The following is an 18475-nucleotide window of genomic DNA, read 5'->3' as shown; positions in this document are numbered from 1 at the left end:
GCCTGCAAGGGTATTCCCTCAAGATGAGCTGATCAGTAACCTCCTTTCCTCCGCGTTTCCGCACGTACCCTGACATATTCACAGGTTTCCAAGGAGGATGTGGACATCTTTGGGGGCCAGGCTAATCGTTGCTAAGTCGTGTCTGACTTTGCGACCTCATGGACTGCAGCCCTTCAGGCTCCTCTGTCCAAGGGATTCTCCAGGAAAGTATACTGGAGTGGGTTGCCATACTGAAAACCTCCATTTGAGTGAATTTCTATAATAATTGGTTGACCACATTGAAGGCATGAGCTCTTATAAAGAAAAAGCCTTAAGACCCATATTGAAGTAGATTACCTTATTGGACTAATTCAGAATGTATGTTGAAAATCAAGGTAAGGACGACTTTTTTCCCCCATGTAGTCAGTCTCTTTTCTTACCGGTTGCTCTCTAAACCAATTATCTGCTCATAGCTCTATATTTGGATATGTCTATATCTATGTGTGCACACAGGTATTTTTCTGAAATTACAGGTTAATATCCTAGAGGTAAAATATTACACTTGTTTTGTTGATCCTTCTGTCTCTGTTTTGAATTGAATTCAATAAATCATATTCCATCCATGTAAGGTTTATATTCCACAATGAGACTGGCAACATTTTAAAGCTGCTTATGACCCTGGTCTTCTCTGAGGCTGGCTAGATCAGTCATTCTGTAGAAGGGTGATGAGGCAGGTGCATATTAACCTTGAATCATCATGCCTTTCCTTGACCTTCCCATTAGGCTGGGCGGCTGCAGCCTCAGCAGCTGCTGTCAGCACATAACGGGCTCTCCCACACAGTGAACAGGTGAACAGGTAACCTCACGTGATGCAAGTGATCCTGGGGAAGGAAAGCCTCGTCTGTGCTGAACAGGGCCCACCCTGCTCTTCATGAAGGAACCCGTCCTGTGGTCACTCCCCCTGCTCTTGGCTGGGTCATTCCTCTCTCCTGGATTGTCTTTCCTGCATGCTGACAGCAGACATTGTTCATTAGTCATTGAAGGGCCGCCCTCTGCTCCCTGGAGCACCCAGCCCTGCTTCACTTCCTCCCCTCCTCTTTTACAGGCCCCTCCTTGTGCTTCTGACCTAGGCTGTCTGGGGGCCTCGACTCCATCCTTTTGCCCCGTCTCTAAACAAGCTGCTCCCAAGTGCAGCCTCCAGCCCTGCTCCCCCAGACGTGGACTCCTCCCCCACTTCTGAGACATCTCCACCTGAATGCCCCACGTGCTCCCCCAGATGTGACTCCTCCCCCACTTCCAAATGTGCTCCAAACTCACCCAAATAGAACTCTTCACCATTTACACCAAACCACAGCAAAAGAAAACTAATCAAAGAGTGACCACAAAATCCACCCCCTCCGTCTCCCCAGGCCCCCTCTGAGTCCATGAGCATAAGATGCACATCCATGTGCCCACAAGGCAAAAATCTTGGCACGTCTCACAGAATACACGCGCCCCACTCATTTCATCAGCAAACCCATCGGTTCGCCTTCAAAATACTTCTCAAATTTTACCCCCATCGGATCCTCCACTGCCCAGCTCCAAGCCAGCCCCACCTGGGCCCTGACCACACAGTCTTTTCCCCCTGCTGGTCAGTCTCCACCCTTGCAGTCTGCCTCCCTGGCAGCAGCCTGTGATGCTCCTAAATGGAAGGTAGGCTGTGTCTCCTCCGTTCAAGCCTCGCGCCCTTCCCATCACAGGAGAACACAATCTGAGGCCAGCTCTTTCTCCAAGCTCACACTCCTTGCTCCTCATGCCTCTCCTGCCCACTCTCCCCTGTTCCCAAATTCACAGCCCACCCTGATGAAACCAAGTCTCCACCCAGCTCATCTGAAAGAACTGCTGCATCCACAACTACTCCTCACCACCACCCCCACCCCCATTTCCCTGCTCTGCTTTCTCTCTCCCTGGCACATACTGGGACCTCACATATATTTTTATTGTGTTTTCTCGCTGAATAAGATTCCTCGCAGACAAGGATTGTGTCTCCTCATAAACCAAGCACTTAGAAGGGCCTGAGCCCCTGTACCCAGCGAGCATGTGTACAGCAGCATGGATGCTCTTTGCCAGCAGCCGTGTGGCCTCCACCACCAGACCTCTCACGGACACAAGACAATGAGATGCTGCTTCCTGTGCTCAAGTCCTGATGTGCAGCTGGATTCACACTTAAGGAACTTTATTTAAAACAATCTCACCTTAGATAGGGGCTTCCCTGGTGGCTTGGTGGTTAAGAATCTGCCTGCAATGCAGGAGACCCAGCTCTGATTCCTGAGTAGGGAAGATCCCCTGGAGAAGGGGATGGCAACCCACTTCAGTATTCTTGCCTGGGAAATCCCATGGAGAGAGGAGTCTGGTGGACTGCAGTCCATGAGGTCGCAGAGAGTCAGACACACCTGAATGACTAACACATACTTTCACACTCACCTTTGACACCATCATTGTTATTCTACATAATAAGGGCTCTTCATTCATGAGGGAAGCCATGGAATAATTTCAATTAAAATTTAAAATTTTGTGTCATTCAGCTACTTTGAGTAAAAGGGGAAAAGTACACAGAATATACATAAATATTCATGAAATACAGATCAATAATGAAGGGCAAAATTCCAGCTTTCTCTGACAACTGATGAGAGCAGCAACAGAAAAGGAAAGATGAAAGTTCAGCAAAGCTCATGAAACTACTGAGGAGGCACTGTCTCAGACCTGGAGATATACCTGTCAATAAAATGATAGCATTTGAAAACTTTGCGTTTATCTTTATCAGTCCTCAAATTTAAAAACAGGATGTTGAACACTGAAGCAACACAAAGCATACACATAATCATTCCAGCAGAGCTGTAAGAATGTAAGACTCCCTTTTATAGGAAAGCATTAAAGTGTATAAATAGTGGTATGCGTAGCTGGCACAGTAAAAGATTATTCTAGTTCAAATAAATCTCAATTCTCTAATGGGAATTACCAGTCCTCCCAGATCAAAATATGATGAAACTGGCAATTTGTATGGAAACACAAAAGACCCCTAACAGCCAAAGCAATCTTGAGAAAGAAGAACGGAGCTGGAGGAATCCCCCTTCCTGACTTCAGACTATACTACAAAGTTACAGTCATCGAGACAGTATGGTACTGGCACAAAAACAGAAATATAGACCAACGGAACAAGACAGAAAGCCCAGGGATAAACCCACACACCTATGGACACCATCTTCTCTTTGAAAAAGGAGGCAAGAATGTACAAGGGGCAAAGATGTCCTCTTCAATAAGTGGTGCTGGGAAAACTGGACAGCTATGTGTAAAAGAATGAAATTAGAACACTTCCTGACACCATACACAAAGATAAACTCAAAATGGATTAAAGACCTAAATGTAAGACCAGAAACTATAAGACTCTTAGAGGAAAACATAGAACACTCTCTGACATAAATCACAGCAATATCCTCTATGACCCACCTCCTAGAGTAATGAAAACTATAACAAAAATAAACAAATGGGACCTAATTGAACTTAAAAGCTTTTGCACAGCAAAAGAAACTATAAACAAGGCGAAAAGGCAACCCTCAGAATGGGAGAAAATGATAGCAAATGAAACAACTGACCAAGAATTAGTCTCCAAAATATATAAGCAGCTCATGCAGCTCAATGCCAGAAAAACAAACAACCCAATCAAAAAGTAGGCAGATGATCTAAACAGACATTTCTCCAAAGAAGACATACAAATGGCAAATGAACACATGAAAAGATGCTCAACATCATTCATTATTAGAGAAAAGCAAATCAAAACTACAATGAGGTTATCACTTTGTTCCGGTCAGAATGGCCATCATCAAAAAATCTGCGAACAATAAACGCTGGAGAGGGTGTGGAGAAAAGGGAACCCCTCTTGCACTGTTGGTGGGAATGCAAATTGATACAGCCACTATGGATGTAGATTGGAGGAGATTCCCTAAAAAACTAGGAATAAAACTACCATATGACCCAGCAATCCTACTACTGGGCACATACCCTGAGGAAACCATAATTGAAAAAGACACAAGTACCTCAATGTTCACTGAAGCACTATTTACAATAGCTAGGACAAGGAAGCAACCTGATGGCCATCAACAGATGAATGGATAAAGAAGTAGTGGTATACACATATACAATGGAGTATTAGCTATAAAAAGGAACACATTTGAGTCAATTTTAGTCAAGTAGATGAACCAAAAGCCTATTATACAGAGTAAAATAAGTCAGAAAGATAAAAAAAACTATCGTATATTAACCCATATATATATGGACTCTAGAAGATGGTACTGATGAACCTATTTACAGGGCAGCAATGGAGACACAGACATAGAGAACAGACCTGTGGACACAGTGGGGGAAGAATAGTGTGGGACAAACTGAAAGAGTAGCACTGAAACATACACTACCATATGTAAAACAGATAGCCAGTGGGAATTTTGCTGTGTGAAACAGGGAGCTCAATCCAGTGTTCTGAGACAATCTAGAGGGGTGGGATGGGGAGGGAGGTCACACAGAGGTTCAAGAGGGATAAATGTATTCCTATGGCTGATTCACTTTGATGTGTGGCAGAAACCAACACAATGTTGTAAAGCAATTATCCAATTAAAAAAATATAAAAAAGAAATAGAAAAAATATGATGAAATTGGGACTTCCTTGATGGTCCAGTGGTTAAGATTTCACTTTCCAATGCAGGGGGTACAGGTTTGATCCCTGGTTGGGGAACTAAGATCCTACATGCCTCGAGGCCAAAAAACCAAAACATAAAACAGAAGCAATATTGTAGCAAATTCAATAAAGACTTCAAAAAATGGTCCACATCAAAAAAATATTTAAAAAATAGGATACTTGTAAAGAAACCAGTACATATAATGACAAAGGACTGGTTCCCAGAATATATAAAGAGTCCTGCAATTCAAGAAGAAACAGAACAACAACTCAATTGAAAGCAAGTGGAGACAGTCATTCATTGTCCAGAAGGACAGCACAGATGATGAATCAACTCAGAAAAGCTCACTGCATCCATGATCTGAGACCACATGGGGATGCCTTTTAACACTAGATGGATAGAAATGGGCCAGGTCGATGATGTGAGCATCAGGGAGGCTGGGAGGCAGTGGAGATCCTCCTATTGTGCCAGGACAGGAGGAAGGCAGTTCTGCCTGGGAAGATGATGTGGGGTTGGCTGGAAAGCTGGATGCTGACACAGTACCAGGAGGAATCTCCACGCCTCATCTGCAGCGCAGAAATTGCGCTCGGTCCAGAGCAACCCTGCTTCTGACAGTCAGAGGGGCTTTGAAAAAGTGCAAGTGTCAGTCGCTCTGTCGTGTCTGTCTCTTTGCAACTCCATGGACTGAAGCTAGCCAGGCTCCTCTGTCCATAGCATTTTCCAGGCAAGAAAACAGGAGTGGGCAGTCATTCCCTTCTCCAGGGGATCTTCCTGATCCAGGGATTGAACCCGAGTCTCTCGCACTGGCAGATGGATTCTTTACTGTCTGAGCCACCAGGGAAGCCCACCACACCTGGGGGTGGGTGCCAAATATCCACTTTGATCTTTGGTCCCTGTTTTTCTTGGGTTATATGTATTTTTGACACTGAGTTGCTTGTTGCTTGTTGTTTAGTAATTAAGTCCATGGGGTCGCAAAGAGTCAGACATGACTTTAGTCACTTATGTCCACTGAGTCGGTGATGCCATCCAACCATCTCATCCTCTGTTGTCCCTTTCTCCTCTTGCATTCAATCTTTCCCAGCATCAGGGTCTTTTCCAATGAATCAGCTCCTCCTGTCAGTTGACCAAAGGATTGGAGTTTAGCATCAGTCCTTCCAATGAATATTCAGGGTTGATTTCCTGTAGGATTGATTGGTTTGATCTCCTTGCTGACCAAGGGACTCTCAAGAGTCTTCTCCAGAACCACAGTTCAAAAGTGTCAGTTATTCAGCACTCAGCTTTCTCTACGGCTCAACCCTCACATCTGTACATGAACCCTGGAAAAAACATTAGCTTTGACTATCCAGACCTTTGTTGGCAAATTGTTATCTCTGTAGGCATCACAAAATCTACTGTAAGAACTCAGGTTAAGAGCACAGGCTCTTCATGCCCAATCCATCCAACCAAAGGGAGGCTGACTGGGGGAGGGAGGGGGGTGGTCCTCAGATTCCCTGCATTTCCCACTCATTCCCCGAGTCCTGGGGGCAGGGGGGATGGGGGTGGGGGCGCCAGAAAGAAAGCAGCATTCTACAGAAACAGCCCCCTGTGGATGAAGCATTCCACTTCCCCTGGTGAGCTGGGGGCTGCCCTGGGCTGCCCCTGACCATGGCCTGCCCACTTGTGCCTGGGGGGGTCTGCACACAGTTAGGTGGGAGAGCCAGGGCAGGCCAGAGAGCCTCCACCAACTCCATCAATTCACGTGTCAATGTGACTGTCAGTCAAAGTTGACTCTGAGAGGCTCAGAAGGCAGATGTCATTTCACAGTGAGATGTAGGGTTGGCCCCCAGTTGGGAACCAGCAGGTAGACATGGTCACCCCCCTCAACAACCACTGAGGGCTACTGGCCTCCATTCAAAACTGCTTCTGCTACTGTCTTGCTTGTTAACACAGCACCAAAAACCGCTCCCCTTAAACTGATCTTTCACGGTCTCCATTATTCATACCCTGTTATTCATACCTTTCATACCAGTTACTCAATCGATTCATACCATACCACTCAATATGATTTTATAACCATCTCAACATTTTGGAACCAAACAGCCAACAGCCAACAGCAAAGTCGATTCTGATCAGCAGAAACCTAAAACTCAAGGTGCTTTTCCACTCTCTGCACTGAGACAGGCCAGCAACAGGAGAAGGTAGGATCCCCGGAGCCACCAGTGACCCTCCAACTGTGTTCCTGGACCACCAGGCTGCTCATCACGGTTTTCTACACTTCAGAAAAAGTGTAGGAAAATAAAAAAAAAAAACCTCCAGACTGGCACACGTTGCAGTGGGTCCATACAGGAATTCTCATCCTGCCATGGCAGTTCAGCGTTTCTCAGCTTTACTGACGTACCCTTAGAAGTGACATGTATTAAACGTGTATAGGTGGATGAGTTTGGACATATGCATACATCCTTGATCCCACAAACAATGGGTGTAATAAATACACCCATTACCTTCAAAAGATTTACCCATTCGAGGTCTAGTTTGCTTTTGAAAAGCTGATACCCCTACCCGGCAACACACACAGACACAGGACGAATATGTTTTGCTTTTCTGGAGGAAGGATGCCAAGAAAAACTCTTCACCTCTCCTAATTTTGGAACCTCAAGTGCAGCAGCACTCTATTTAAAGCTCCAAGTGGCTGGAGTGGCCTGTTTCTTAGAATTGTACACATGTGGTCCAGGGACGCTGAGACCAAGACAGCGTGTGTGTGGTCAGCACCCCCATAGTCCCCATGCAGCCCTGAGTCAGGGGTCACTATCTGCTGGGCTGTCCTGGCAAGTAAGTGAACTCTTCAGGCTCTTTTCCACCTTTTATAAAATGGGGGGAGATAGCCACATCACCTGATCTTAGAATTTATATGAAAATTCATTTGCAAACTATAAGGTACAATTCAGAGAGTAGTGAAGACATGACTGCAAAGCTGTGAATTCATTTCTATAATCTTTCCTAAGGAAAAGAATGGGGGTGGCAGGGGTAAGGGTTTGCTTTTTGTCTTTTTAATTTGGCCACCTTTGATGTGAAGAGCTGACTCACTGGAAAAGACCTTGATGCTGAGAAAGATGGAGGGGAGGAGGAGAAGCGGGCAGCAGAGGATGAGATGGTTGGATGGCATCACTGACTCAATGGATGTGAGTTTGAGCAAACTCTGGGAGACGGTAGAAGACAGAGAAGCCTGGCAAGATGCAGTCCATGGAGTTGCAAAGAGTCAGATATGATTTAGTGACTAAACAACAACAATTTGTGTCCAGACTTTGAGCAAGTCACACTGCTGGGGCATGTTGGCTGTGACAGAAAAGAGAACTGCTTGCCTAAGCTTTGACCGTCACCTCAACCAGCAGAAAAGGATGATTTCATGGCTGCACAAAGAAATGATCGATCTTGATTTTCTGTGGCTTTGCTCTTGACACAGGTGCTATGGGAAACGCAGGGGACACCTGGGATGATCACGCACATAGGAAGAGTAGGTCCCTCTGCCTCCACAAATGACTTCTCTCAGAGGTCAGATGGTCAACTGGGAGCCACAAACACCAGCGACACCTGGGATGGACACAAGTGCAGGGCCAAGTACTGCCGAGCTGGCCCTGGGGTCTTCAGGAGAAACGGAGCCTCTAGGGGATTCGGGTCTTGTCTCCCACCCTCAACCCCTTCCAAAGGCTTCCTTCATGCATTCCTTGAGATTCCAAAGGGACTGGCTTCCAAACCAACCTTTGTTGCTGGAGATTTTGTGAGGGAAAATAAATAAAATTCACTGTCCAGCAAGAATGAAAGGCTTTGGGTTAGAAAGATGTGGGTGCACAGCCCACTTTGTCCTATGAGCACTGGGTTGTGGCCAAGTTGTTTCATCTCTCAGAGGGGTGAGTGGTCCCTGGTTTAAGGAAGGCAATCCGATACCAGTCTCCACCATGTGACTTCTGTGGGATGTCAGAGACAGGAAGCAGAAGGAATACCAGCTTGGAAGCAGTGGACCATGGGCAGGGCAGAATGCTGCTGTGTGAGTTCCACTCTGCGACCCTGGGAACCATCTTCGCTCAGTGTCTCTGCCTATGCAACAGGAGGTAATAAGACCTATATTTCAGCCACAGATAGTGTCCTGGAGGGGCCAAGCCTGAGTCAAGCCCCTGGTAAGTGCCTGGTACTTTACATCTGCCTCCTCTGATTCACAAGCAGGTTAACTGTGGTAGAATCAACACTACAATAATTTTTTTTTAAGCAACATTCAGTACTTACTGGGCAATTATTTAAACCAATTATTGCAGCTCTAGCCACTACATCTACTAGAACATCAAAGGCTATAGCCAACCCTAAACACTGAGTAATCCCCGATGCTTTCAAATTGTGGTGCTGGAGAAGATTCTTGAGAGTCCCTTGGACTGCGAGGAGATCAAACCAGTCAGTCCTAAAGGAAATCAACCTTGAATATTCATTGAAAGGACTGATGCTGAAGCTGAAGCTCCAATACTTCAGCCCCTGATTCCAAGAGCCAACTCTTTGCAAAAGACTCTGATGCTGGGAAAGATTGAGGGCAACAGGAGAAGGAGGCAATGGAGAATGAGATGGTTAGATGGCATCACTGACTCAATGGACATGAATTTGAGCAGACTCTGGGAGATAGTGAAGGGACAGAGAAGCTTGGAGTGCTACAGTCCATGGGGTCACAAAGAGTTGGACATGACTTAGTGACTGAACAACAACAAATATTTCAAGCAAATATTAGCAGACTTAAAGAGAGAAATAGACAACAATATAGTAATAGTAGGGCACTTCAATATACCACTTTCAACAATGGATAGATCATGCAGACAGAAAATCAATAAGAAAATTTGTACTTAAACTACACACTAGGCCAGATGGACTTGACATTGACAAAGCATTTCATCCAATAGGGGCAAGCAGAATACATATTTTTATGAAGCACACATGGAACATTCTCCAGGATATACAGTATCATATGTTAGGCCAGAAACACGTATTAATAAAATTAAGAATGAAATTACATCTCTTCTCATCACAATAGTGTGAAACTAGAAATCAGTTATAAGAAGAAAATTGGAAAATTCATAAATATATGAAAATTAAATAGCATGAACTGAACTGAACAACCAATGGTTCAAACAAGAAATAAAAAAATACCATGAGACATTAAGAGACACAAACTACCATGAATAAGCAACAAGGATGTACTCTATAGCACAAGAAAATATAGCCATTATTTTGTAATAATTTTAAATGGAGTACAATGTATGAAGGGCTTCACTGATAGCTCAGTTGGTAAAGAATCCATCTGCAATGCAGGGGACCCTGGTTCAATTCCTGGGTTGGAAAGATCCACTGGAGAAGGATAGGCTACCCACTCCAGTATTCTTGGGCTTCCCTTGTGGCTCAGCTGGTAAAGAATCTTCCTGCAATGCGGGAGACCTGGGTTGGATCCCTAGGTTGGGAAGATTCCCCTGGAGAAGCGAATGGCTACCCACTCCAGTATTCTGGCCTGGGGAATTCCATGGACTGTATAGTCCATGGGGTCACAAAGAGTTGGACCGACTGAGTGACTTTCACTTTCACTTTCACAATGCATAAAAAACATTGATCACTATGCTGTACATGTGAAACTAATATAACATTGTAAATCAACTCTATTTCAATAAAAAAATATCTTGACACAAATTAAAATGGAAACACAATAGACCAAAACTAATGGGATGCATTAAAAGTAGTTCCAGCAGGGAAGTTCAGAATGATAAAAATCCACATTAAAAAAAACCAAGATCCAAATAAAGAAAACTTTACACCTCAAGGAACCAGAAAAAGAAGACCAAATGAAGCCCATAGTTAGTAGAAGGAAGGATAGTAATCAGAGAAAAAATAAATGAAATAAAGACTAAAAAGATAACAGAAAAGGTCAGTACAATGATGCCTATGCTAACATTTACACCTTGGGTATTCACATCAGCAACTGCCACAGTGTGAAATCCAGTCTGGATTATCTTTCTGTACCCATACGTCTTGTCATCTATGCACCGTCTTCCTGCATAACACCCACATCCTTCCACCCATTAGACTGCTCTCCTGAAAAAGTCCTCAAGTAGATTTTCAAACAATCTTTAGCACAACATATGAACTGTTCACATCCTCCGTCTCCAGGAAATACCAGCCAGCCTCCAACAATAGTGAGTCACTGTCGATGCTGAGTTATCCAGGGAATAATTAAGGGCAGACTCTACATTGTTAAGTTCACTCCAGTGGAAATGGAAGGGGTTTGTCTCCACGCTCCTCCCGTGATCTCCACTCCCCTCAAATCAGGCAAAGTCAAGGCCAAGGAGTTCTCAGGACCTGGCTCCTTAATTTCAACATCGGAGGGGTGGTCCAGGGGAGAAAAGAATACAGCACAGTGACTATAGGCCCTGGATACAGGGGACTCAGGGGCCCCCTCAGGTCACCCAGAGATGCAGCTGACATCCCTCCTCAAGACTGCTCCCCTCGGTCCAGTCCCAGGGAAGGCTAGCTGAGACGGCACCAACTTGGGGTACCCAGTAATGTGGAAATGTTTCTGAGGCTGACTTCTCACTTAGCACCTTACCAGGTTGGCACTGTTTTCTTTTTCTCCAGGACTAGGCAAGTGACAGGCTGACCAAGCCATAACCTTTCCCGTGGGCACATCAAAGACCACTGACCCAATAGCATATGCCAGTCCCCACCTGTCACTGCTTAAATGATGTGCAGACTGATTACCATGGGCTTCCTAGGTGGCTCAATGGTAAAGAACTTGCCTGCCATACAAGTGGGCTTGATCCCTAAGTCAGAAGACCCCCAGGAGTAGGAAATGGCAACCTACTCCAATATTCTTGCCTGGAGAATCCCATGGACAGAGGAGTCTGGCAGGCTATAGTCCATGGGGTTGCAAAGAGTCCAACGTGACTTAGCAACTAATCAGCAGCAGCCCTGTGCCTTAAGACCCATGATGTCCCTGCTTCAAGTCCACTTCTTTAAAATTCACTCAGTTTCCCTCCCTCGGGCACACGAGACTTGCTGTAAGAACCTGACATAGCGGTCATCCCAACCCCAGAGCTGTCAGGGTCGCACCCCATCCCACAAGGCCACGAGAAAGAGAGTCTGGAACAACTGTATTTCATCCATTTTTGTAGCTGCTAAAACAGTCACTGCAGGAAGAGTAGCCTAGAATCCAGCTCTGCTCACAGTCAATATTTATTACGTGAAAGGACAGATCTACTGATTTTCCCACTGGACAGTTTTCAAAACCAGAAAAGCAATTCTTAATAAGAAAATCAGGGTTTTGCTGTGCCTCTCATAAACTTAAAAGTCTATTTAAAATTACATGCATAGAAATATTTTTGTAAGTATCTTTGCATGATAATCTACATGTAACTGTCCACTGGGCATCACCTCGTTTGCGTGATGGTAACAGACTCTCACTGGGCACTTATGCAGAACACATCAACACTTCCTCAATTAAGCGGTGATTTCCCCCCGACTTATGACCTTCTGGAAGAGGACCCTGACAGTCACTAGAGTCTGCTAATGTCACCCATGACCGAGCTTCTAAAGAAGTCATGTTAAGACTCCATTACTGATGAATCACTAATGAATTCTGTTGACCAGATTCAAGGATTTACACTAATTTCTAGCTTATATTCGCATGAAATCTAACAAACCGATTGATTCATGACTATACGTATAAATGAACAAGTTTTAATAGGTTTCCCTTCAATGACTATTTAAAAAATTGAGTGGTCATAGCTAAGATTTTTTTTTTATGTAAAGGAAACCTCCCAGGGACATTGCTGGCTCTCTCTGGCTTTATGTCCCCCTGGGCAGTGAACAGCCACTCTCAGGTTTCTCTTCCAGACCTTATGTGAGTGGACGGCATTGGTTGTTTCATGTCCAGTCCAGTAGGGAAAAGGGAGTCTCGGGGTCACTTATGGGGACACAGAAAGGAGGAGGGCATGCATCAGCTGCTGAGATGAGCTCCAGGTTCTCAATTCCAAATCAGGACCTGACCTGGAAACCACAATGGATGCCCCACCTCTTCCCCAAACAGGTGGGAGAGTGTCGCTTGCTCCAAGGAAATAGTAAAGCAGAATTCACCATCTTACTTTAAGAGACACGACATATTGACTCCATGCCCTTCTGCTGGCCACACATCAAAGGGGAACCTAACTGAAATCCAGGTGGTTCAAAAACAAAAAGAGAGTTAAGCAAAAAAACCTGATTTACAAATAGTAGCAGTTTTAGACCAAATGAAAGAAAATTCTAATTTATATTAAAGTAAGAAATCTACAACACTCAAACCAAGAGACTTTGTAGTCCAAAGTCACAGGTTCAAGAATAGTTTAAAGCCAAATCTATGGTTACCAAAGACGAGAGGCCGGGGGGAGAAATAAATTAGGAGTTTGGGGTTGACATGTATACACTACTTAATATAAAAATAGATAATTAACAAGGACCTACTGTATAGCACAGGGAATTTTACTCAATATTCTGTAATAACCTAAAAAGGAAAAGAATTTGAAAAAGTGTATGTGTGTACTTATATAAGACTGAATCACTTTGCTGTACACCTGAGACATAACATTGCAAATCAACTATACTCTCTAATGTAAAACAAAAATTTTTTTAAAAGAGAATAGTATAAAGGAATTTGTGAATAACAGAAGCAAAATAAGACTTGGAAGGAAAGCTCATAAATTGGGTGTTATTACTCCACAAACCTAAACAGTCTGTTAAAAAGCAGAGATATCAGTTTGCTGACAAAGGTCTGTATTATCGAAGCTATGGTTTTCCCAGTAGTCATGTATGGATGTGAGCATTGGACCACAGAGAAAGCTGAGCACTGCAGAACTGATGCTTTCAAATTGCGGTGCTGGAGAAGACTCTTGAGAGCCCCTAGGATAGCAAGGAGATCAAAACAGTCAATCCTGTGCTGTGCTTAGTCACTTCAGTTATGTCCAACTCTTTGCGACCGCATGGACTCCTCTGTCCATGGGGTTCTCCAGGGAAGAATACTGGAATGGGTTGCCACGCCCTCTTCCAGGGGATCTTCCCAACCCAGGGATTGAACCTAGGTCTCCCACATTGCAGGCAGATCTCAGCCACCAGGGAAGCCCAGTCAAGCCTAAAGGAAATCAATTCCGAATATTTACTGGAAGGACTGATGCTGAAGCTTAAACTCCAACATTTTGGCCACCTGATGAGAAAAGCCAACTCACTGGAAAAGACTCTGATGCTGGGAAAGATGAAAGCAAAAGAAGAAGAGGGTGACAAAGGATGAGATGGCTGGATGCTATCACGAACTCAATGAACATGAGTTTAAGCAAATTCCAGGAGGTGATGAAAGACAGGGAAGCCTGGTGTGCTGCAATCCACGGGGTTGCACAGAGTTGGACACGACTGAGTGAATGAACAACGACAAACCTCCACTTAGGAGGCAACACTCTGAAGGTGAACTGGACCTTCTCATAAAGCATTTTATTGCCCAGTCAGAGCCGGGACCCCAGAGGAACTAGACTAGCATTTTGTATCATCTAAATCAAATGGTCCAAAATCATGTTAGGGCTGAGAAACGCCTATTGTAGAGACATTCTTTTGTCCAGTACCTGTTATTCCAGGAGCCCTGAATCTCAAGCCACATGCTGTGTCACAAGTACGATTTTAACACATGAGATTTCTCATAGGAACACATAAACCCTCTCTCGGAATCCTTATCCATTTGATGTTTTGATGCAACCTTATCTTCCCAGCATCCAAGCTAGGATGAAGCCTCATGAGATGCAGCTCACCCTGAAGACAGCTCCTATGTATCCTGGACCCCCATCCCACGAGACACAGAGAGGGCCCATCTCCTACAGACACAAGACTACCTGTCCAGCCAGGAGCTCAGGCACCGGGCATCTCACAGGTTAGAGGCATCCACAGTCCTGCCTCCTAGCTTACCTGCTGCCACCATGCACCAAAGCAGGAACAGTGAGTCTAATTTCTGAACCACATCCCTTGGCAACTTACATTTTACAAGGCTCAACAAATCAGAGCTACATTTATTTCCATTAACATAAGGCATACTCCCAGTGCAACATGAACATCTAAGGCGAAAGCAGTCACTCCTCCTGCCTGTCTCAGGCGGAAAGCCACACTCACCTTCAGCACCCAGTTACGAGAGGCAACACACAACGCAGAGCTCCTCAAAGGGTGAGTTCTTCAGCTGACTGCACCTGAAGTCACCAAGCTGCTGGAGTTCTCCAAATTCTCCTATATAACTCAAATCTCAGCAGAGAGTGACGATCCAGGAAGTCGCTCGAAGAAAAGGAACACAGGAAATCTGAAAAGAGACAGAAAACACCGTTTATCAGGGCAGCTTGCTTGTTGGATTTTAAGTTACTGCTTGAGAAATAACTGATTATTTGCTTGCCTGAAACCAATACTTTTACTTGTTGTTGTTTAGTCACTCAGTTGTGTCCAACGCCTTGTGACCCCATGGACTGTAGCCTGCTAGACTCCTCTGTCCATGGGATTTCTCAGGCAAGAATACTGGAGTGGGTTGCCATTTCCTTCTCCAAATATTTTTAATAGACCCGAGGAAAACAATGTGCTTTATATTTACTGACCTCGACCCAAACAAAAACTCCTTTGCCCTGCTCCATCTTCCAGACCCTGGGTCAACGTGGAGGCAGAGGGCAGGTGGGAACCCCTTTGGGGATAACCGAGGGACCCAAGCTCCCAGATCTCTTCCAGCCCCCTCCCCACAACACCGCTGCCCACGCCCTCCCAGCCTGCTGAAAACAAAAGAGCAGCTGCCAAGTGGAAATTTAAAAAAACCCGTCTGGGAACTTAATTAGGGAGAAGAATTGCAGAGCATGGATATCACATAGAGATTTCATCTCCTGTGTGGACCATTCACTGAGAAAGGCCCCGCCAGACCCACAGCTTCGTCCTTGTCAGGATGAACACTCACACACACACACACTCTCTCTCTATATATATACTACTATATATAAAATAGTCAGCTAACAAGGACCTACTGTATAGCACAAGGAACTCTACTGAATACTCTAATGACATATATGGGAAAAGAATCTGAAAAAGAGAGGCTATACTGTATGTATATGTCGTATGTATGACTGAGTCACTTTGCTGTACAACGGAAACTAACACTACATTGTACATCAGCTAGACTCCAATAAAAATTTTTAAAAAGAAAATATCGCTACAGGAATCTGAAGACAGCATCCTGAAACTACAGAGGAAGAGCCGACAGAGGGGACCCCCGGCTCCCTCCCTACCGGCTGTGGGACTTGGCTGTGGCCTCGTGGCCCCCACACCTGGGTACCTATTTTCAGTCCTGATCTGTCCTTTGAGGGGACCCTGAGGCGCTGTGGACTCCAAGGGGGTTCACAGGCATCTTAAATTATGCTTCGAACCCAGAAGGGATCTGTCCTGACCATTCACTTGGACTAGATCTATTAATTCATCAAACCATGATGATAACTCACAACATTATTAAACACCCCACAGAAGAGTCGAGTTCTAGTTTAGTCAAATAGAAAAGGATAATTCAGGGAGGGCTTTCATAAAAATGTTATAAGGCAAGTTCATAAATGTTGATTAAAAAAGGAATTCCTCTTATGCATTCTCTGGTATTACTTTAAGGGCTTGCATGATTTTGTTTTGTTTTAATGTATGATTTAACGCAAGGAAAAGGTGCTGGGCAGACACACTGGGGATCTGAGACCTGGACGAGATCTTAGACGCGCACCAGGATGGCGGCCTTCTCTCTGACGAGTGTTTTCAGAAGCAAGACAGGTTCTACAGAAAACACATGCTTTGCTATCTGGACTCAAGACCTGACCGAAGATTCCGATTTCTCACTGTGGGCCTGACACATGCCACTTACTGGAGAAACCCACCGGCTAAACACAGCTGTGACTGCAAACACCACCTCTGTATTAGTATTTTCAGGGCTTCTTCTGGACATAAGTTGTAGCTTTAAAATTTTCATTGAAAAGTGAATGTGCCTGGAGTCAGACCTCAAGCCAAGGCCCCTGCTGTCTGAGTTGCCCCGTGTGCACGGCGCTCTCATGGTGTGTGTATATGTGTGTGTGATTTAATCCTCCCAATAACCTCCTGGGATAGATACTAATATTCACTTTGCCACAGGACTTAATGTTCTCAGAGAGGCAGAGATTCTCCTTAGCAGGCCAGGAGTGAGGAACGCAGGCCTCCAAAGCTGAACCTACCACACCAGCAGCAAGCCTAGTGCCAGAGAATTTATCTTCCCTCCCAGTTCATCAGCACCACGGCCTGGGTCTGGAAATCTTGTCCTCTGACACTCACTGTGACCATCCAGGGGGATGCCCAGGATCTGAGCCAACTAAGGGGTTTCATCCAGAGCCTCCATGAGGAAGATTGAGAGCAGGAGGAGAAGGGAGTAGCAGAGAATGAGATGGTTGGATGGCATCACTGACTCAATGGACATGAATTTGAGCCAACTCTGAGAGACAGTGGAGGAGCCTGGAGTGCTGCAGTTTATTGGGTTGCAAAGAGTCAGACGCACAGTGGCCCTGCCAGTGCTCAGTGCTGACAGCCAGATGCGGGGTCCACATTTCAGAAAGTCCCACCGAATTTGGACTTTTACTCAAGATAAAACTGTCCTGAAAAGGAAACCACCAGATTTTTCTGCCACAGGCTGGAATCAATTTAAATGATAATACTGATTATCAGTGGACTGCATCTGTGTGAGGATCAGAAGTTGATTACTGAAAATGGCACAGAAAGAGCATGAGTTTCTAACTCTAAACAGCCTCAAGGAGAGGCTGTGGAGGTGTGGGGAGCAGGGTCACTGGTCAGATGCCAAGCTCTGAGGATTCTGTATTCTGAAATAATGCAGACATCTGCCTTCAAGTCTTCTAGAACTGAGAAGAGAACAAAACTGCCGGCAGTGGGTCAATCACACACGCCGTGACCAAAAAAAGTGGCAGGAGCCGTGGGCCCCAGACCTGCTCAGCCCCCACACGTCCCTCCCACCTTGGTCCTGTTCCTCAGTTGTGACGAGGTCTCGATGCCCCTAATCTGTAGCCGTGAGCTCAGCACATGGGAGTGGATGTGAGAGTTACCCAAAATTGATGATGTGGGACCAAAACTGTGTTAATACATTTATCTAAAATACCATGACAAGGAAGTCATAAGGCAAATCTTAATATGGACTTAAATTTTATGGTCGCTGCCTCAGAATTCTAGCAGATAGGAATGACATTAGTAACACCAGTTTAACGCTTTGTAAGATTCTGTGTATATATTTGATGCTAGCCTCTTAATACAACAGTCCACATCCTCCAAAAGGCATCATAGGTGTTTCTCTGAAGCTATTTCCATAGACCCAAACCACAGTTTTCAGAATCAGCATACATGTAGGTGTGTGTATACAACCCTATATACACATACCTGCGTATATATACACATCTCAATGTCGTAACTGGATAGTCCACTTACACAAAATATTTTGCAAAGGGTCATCTGCATTCTTTACAAAGTGTCCACAGGATTTCATTGTTGTCCAGGTCATTACACCACAAATAAAAAGCATGCTGACCAAGATAAACCTTAAACACGAAAATGCACTATTGAATAAAACCTCTTTAGTTGAAAAAGACAGAAGAAGGAAAGACAGAAAGGAAAGAAGGAAGACACAGACACTGAATTCTCATCTGAGATAACTAGACACACCGGTGATCTAAACGACATTTCTAACTGTA

The 18475-nt window shown here is 44.8% G+C and overlaps 1 protein-coding gene across 4 annotated transcripts in view; it reads right to left on the bottom strand.

Moving 5' to 3' along the window:
- Window positions 1–18475, bottom strand: part of NCK2 (NCK adaptor protein 2) — a 113946-nt gene that overhangs the window by 36225 nt on the left and 59246 nt on the right. For 2 of the 4 annotated variants that reach the window (XM_081593558.1, XM_081593559.1), the window contains exon 2: window positions 14865–15045. The gene's annotated coding sequence lies outside the window, so the exon portion shown is untranslated. Of the gene's footprint in view, window positions 1–14864; window positions 15046–15331; window positions 15482–18475 lie in introns of those variants that run through there. The other 2 variants (XM_081593560.1, XM_081593561.1) reach the window with 2 other exon arrangements.

Source organism: Giraffa tippelskirchi, chromosome 4, assembly GCF_054371585.1.
Source record: "Giraffa tippelskirchi isolate mGirTip1 chromosome 4, T2T-mGirTip1v1.2.pri, whole genome shotgun sequence".
In the NCBI taxonomy this organism is placed as follows: Eukaryota; Metazoa; Chordata; class Mammalia; order Artiodactyla; family Giraffidae; genus Giraffa; species Giraffa tippelskirchi.
The sequence above is the reverse complement of the archived record's forward strand: the minus strand, read 5'-3'. Positions and strand labels throughout refer to the sequence as shown.